Source organism: Nelumbo lutea, chromosome 1, assembly GCF_056320005.1.
Source record: "Nelumbo lutea isolate HS-2025 chromosome 1, American lotus-T2T, whole genome shotgun sequence".
Taxonomy (NCBI): domain Eukaryota; kingdom Viridiplantae; phylum Streptophyta; class Magnoliopsida; order Proteales; family Nelumbonaceae; genus Nelumbo; species Nelumbo lutea.
The window spans coordinates 35,013,493-35,018,934 of NC_142684.1; positions in this window are offsets into that span (position 1 = coordinate 35,013,493).

Here is a 5,442-nt window from a genome sequence, read left to right on the forward strand (position 1 = left end):
TGCTGAAATTCCTAGTGCATTCTAGCATAGGAAAAGGCATGTGGTAAGCCTTCCTTATGAGGAAGAGTTTAGTGAAACAAAAATTCCCACTAAAACTAGACCAATTCAGATGAATAGTAGATTATTAGACATTTGCAAAAAAAAAAAAAAAAAATCAAGAATTATAAGTGAAAGGTCTAATTAGACCAAGTAAGTCTCCTTGGAGCTGCCCAACGTTCTATGTGGAAAACACAATAGAGATAGAAAGAGGGGTACCAAGGCTAGTGATTAATTATAAACCACTCAACAAATCCCTGAGATGGATTAGATATCTCATCCCTAATAAGTAAGACCTAATAAACAGGTTATACGATGCAAAGATATTTTCTAAATTCGACCTAAAATTAGGTTATTGGCAAATACAAATAAATGAAAAAGATAGATATAAAATAGCTTTTATAGTTCTTTTTGGGAACTATGAATGGAATGTTATGCCCTTCGGATTAAAAAATGTTCCCTTTGGATTGCAAAGAATTATGAATGAGATTTTTATTCCCCATACTCAATTCATTATAGTCTATATAACAATGTATTGGTATACTCTCCATCTTTGAAATCCCATTGGAAACACTTGAATATATTTAGAGAAAATGGCTTAGCTAGGGATGGCAATTTTCCCCTTGACAGGACTCAACTTCCTCAACTCGATGGGGCCAGGGATGGGGATTGTTTTGGCGGGGTAGGGGCGGGGATGGGGATTAATAGGAATCCCTAGTTGGGGTTGGGATCGAGGATGGGGATTGAGGTCCCCGCCCCACCCCAACCCTGATTATATATATATTAAATATTATTTATATTAAATATACTATTATATTATATTATATATCAAAACATATTTAAAATATTATTTATAATTAAGTTTTTTATCTATTTTAAGTAAATTTAGTTTAAAAAATATTGTTATTTGAAAACATTTTGGGGATTTGGGTCCCCACAGGGAACCCATCCCCATTGGGGATGAGGAATATGATCCTCACCCTAAACCCGCCCCGCTGCCATTCCTAGGCTTAGCTGCATCAGCTAAGAAGATGAAATTGTTTTAAACAGAAGTAAGATTTTTGGGATATCAAATATCCAAAGGGAAAATAAACCCTACTCAAAGAGTGGTCGAATTTGCAAACAAATTTCCTGATGAAATTAAGAATAAAACCCAACTCCAAAGATTTCTAGATAGTCTTAACTATGTAGCAGACTACTACAAAGACCTGGCTAGGGACTGACAACTACTTCAAAAGAGAATAAAGAAAAGTCCTCCGGAGTGGAGTGATAAGTTCATTCAAATAGTAAGAAGAATAAAGCAAAGGGTAAAAACCCTTCCATATCTCAATATTCCTCATTTAGAGAACCCCAAGATCGTAGAAACTGATGCTAGTGAAAATGGATATGGAGGAACCCTAAAGCAACATAGGAATGGAAGAGATGAAATCATCTAGTTTACCTTTGGTACGTAGAACGAAACCTAGAAAAAAAATTCTATTGTCAAAAAGGAAACGCCAAGCATTGTTTTATGCATCTCAAAATTTTAAGGAGATTTGATGAATCAACATTTTACTTTGCAAATTGATTGTAAATTTGCAAAAGAGATTTTGGAAAAAGATGTCAAAAATTTGGTTTCAAAACAAATAAGCTATTCTATCTATATTTGATTTCAAAATTAAATATATTAAAGGATCTGATAATGCTTTACCACATTTTTTGACCAGAGAATTCCTTCAAAGTCATCTAATTAAAGATGGCCAATAGGAGACAAGATCTTCCTCCAAGTCCTAATCACAAGCATCGAAGAAGGGCTAATTAGTTCGGCATTTGAACTTATTAGTTCAGGTCAATCTCTACTAGGACTAATCAGTCCTCCAAGGCTTATCCCTTGATTAGGGAACCCTCTCTAGCAATTGATGAAGCTAATTCCAACTAGTACATAACCAACTCTTCAAACTTTATGGTAACAATATCTCGTGAAGAAACAGTTGCGTATCCTCTCATGTAAATCCAAAGGGTGTTCTTCAACATCTCGCCTTAGAATTCCTTGATAGTAATCATTTCATAGTATGTGGTCTAAATAAAGACCAAAAATACTATGAAGAATTTCTCCTTCATACAGGTTCTGCTAGAATTCAACACTACTATAGGGACCCTAATAAATCAGAACTAACTTATTCAAGCTGGTAAAAGTTAAATTCATGACGAAGGCATCATGGGGTGACTTCAAAAAACTGAGATTCATCACCAAGTCAATAGATAGGACACCCAGAATGTTCAATTACTAGGATTATTAGGATGCTTGGTATAAGGCATTTTTGGTTCAGAGTCCTATCTTCAAGCATTCGTGGTTCATCCGGTTCTCTAAAGAGTTTCAAGGTCCATATACAGATTGGGTCTATGTTTGGTGGACTACATGGGGAATGGGGGAAGGCTTGAAATAAATTGTTCTTTCCAATAGGGCTCTCTTGAATTAGTTAGCCTATGTACTTTGGATAGAAATACATTCTTATACCATCTAAAATCAGATACTGTTTTATACTTAAGATTTATAAGTTGTTCACATATTCTTTTTGACATATCATCAACATTCCCTATAAAATGATTTAGTATATTTAATACTAAAGTGGTGACTGTATCTTGATTTGGTTGGCCTTGATTTAAGATCATTTCTCCATCTTCATCTCTTTTTATCGAATTTATGATATAATCTCTTTCTGCTTGGGAAATGTAATTGTTCCACCATCCTCTAAGTTAGCCTGTAAAGCATTTGGTCATTACTGTGGCGATTATCTTTTTTTTGATTCCCAACCAGTTTACTGGCGCTAGCATATAACGTCATATGATGTATCATTTCATGAATTTGGTACTCAGTTTTCCCATCTAAACTCCATTCATAAAATGTATTTCCATCGTAACTTATCCGAGGTCTTGCAGGTTCCTCAAAAAGTAAGTCTACTGGGGTATGCTTGGGGTAATAAGGTTTTAGTGGTGCTCATAAAAAACTAAAAAACCAAACCAAACTGAAAACTGAATCGACAAGTGTGTATATATATATTATCCATATATTAAATATAAATATATGCATTATGCATATATATTTATAATCATCTATTTACAATATATAATATATTATATTTTATTTATATAAAACCAAAAATCAAAGAATCAAAGGTCAAAAACCAAAACTGGTAAACCGGTTAACCGATTGTACCGGTTTAGTTTTCATAATCGAATTGTGAGCGCCCTTAGAGGCTAGCAGTCCCAAGATGGAGGAAATCTCTTGAAGAATGGTAATGACCTTAGTCTGTACACATGTGGAAGGTGCCTAAGGGTTTGGTCACTATGACTTGTAACCAGTCCAACAAAAGGGGAAGATGGGAACAAAGTAAACTTCAATCAGAAATATTCTTCTTCAAGATCAACCGTTTATTACAAACTCGACCTGCCCTTAGATATAGGTATAGCCAAGAGAGAAAAGAAATTACAATTTTGGTGCATAAACGAGAAGCATTGAAATAAATAAACAAAGGAGTGGTTGAAACAATTAAACACCCAAATGCTCAAAAGGGAAATTGGTGGTTGATAGAGTCAGACATGCGATTTCCTGGCCAGGATTCGGTGGTTGCTTAGTGTGATCTCCACTAGTGGGTCGGTTCCGCAGTGTCTAGGGGCTAGGAGTCAAACTTCAGTACTTCGACAAATACTAGAACCACGCTCATGGGGAAGGGATTGATCTGTGAGCAAGGTGACATCGTGAGGTTTAGAGTGATCTCATGGTGGCTATTCTAGTGAGGCAACCTCGCAAGGCTGTGTATTGCGAATAGGGCTGCAAGTCAGGCCGAGTTAGGTTGGGTTGAGGCCAACTCTGGCCCAACCTTAAGTTTTAAACTCCCAACCCTAACTCTAACTTGACCTTTCCAACCCTAACCCTAACTAAATTCCTTCAACCCTAATCCAACCCAAAGTCAACATCTTAGATATTAATTCAACTTTCATTAATATATTAATCCTATTTTTTATTAGTATTTGTTTGTTGATGTTTTTATTGGTTCTTTAAGTACAAAATTCAGAAAAAAAATTGAAATGACTATAGTTTGTTATGATGACCTATAATAGATCTTCTATGGGCAGCAAACTATGGGTGGCAAACAACACAGAGGAGATAAAGAATGAAATATTCAAAAAACATAAAATATGTTATCAAGGTTTTAGTAATTTCAATCAAATAAATGATACATGCATCTAAACAAATCAATGTATGATCATATATATAACATATATTTATATATGGTATGTACTATAGAGTCAGGTTCGGGTTGGGTCAGGTTGCCTAAGGTGTCAACCCTAACCCAACCCAAGATTTCAACCCTAACCCTAACCCAAGCATCAACCCGAGACCCAATCCAACCCAACTTTATCTGGTTGGGTTAGGGTTGGGTTTAGGCCATCCCGACCCAAGTTGCAGCCTTAATTGCGAAGCAGGTGCAGCCCAGGGCATTGTTGCGTTTGTGACCTTTCTCCCATCTCGGCCTTAGCCTGAACCTCACAATCAGCGATCTCGTGGGCTGCATCAATTACTTATGGGATCTATGTGTTAGATTGCATCAATTACTTGTGGGATCTATGTGTAAGATTGTAAAAAGAGTTTTATTATGGCAACAGGTGGTATGGGAAGTATGTTGAAGGGTTTGGTGGGGGCTGAATTGAGAGCAATTAAGAAGGTTATTTTTGCAAGGATAACCAAGAAAAATCCGTTCCAATTAATCTTATCTGATGCAAAGAATGTTTTGGATTCTCTTAGTTTTTAGACTTATGCGTGGCCTGGAAGTATAACTTTTGGTGGGGCAGTCCTTCAGTTTGTATTGAACAGTTTGCTAATTCCTTTTGCTATTGAAGTGTTATTTTGTCTATCAAAAAAGTAAATAATAATAAACTCTTGGATGTGCTCTGGGGCGCCCTAACTCCAGATAAAATCCTAACCAAGTAGCAAAGGTCTCATCACCCTTCAACATCCTTAGGACCTTAGTTGGATAGCATTCTATAATCTGGGCTAAATTTTAGAAATGAAAATGGAAATCAGAAATCTGGATTCCAGAATCTCAACTCCAAATCGCTTAAAGTTTGGAATGCAAATTCCCAAACCATTTTGCAGTGACTTCAAAAATTCTAACAAGCGTTATGTTTTAAGTTTTTAACCAACAAGAAGGCAATCATCATTTATTACACTCTCTAGTTCGCCCATTGCTATATTGAAGATTATATATATACCCTTGTTGGTCATTAAATTTTATGGAAAGGTATCGATTATCAATCTGTACTTGAAAAGGTTTGGAAATTCTGCAAAGGTGAAGTAAAAATGCTAATGAAATGACAAATTGCTATACAGCTGATTGCCGATTCCTTTGTCCAGTGGGAAATGAA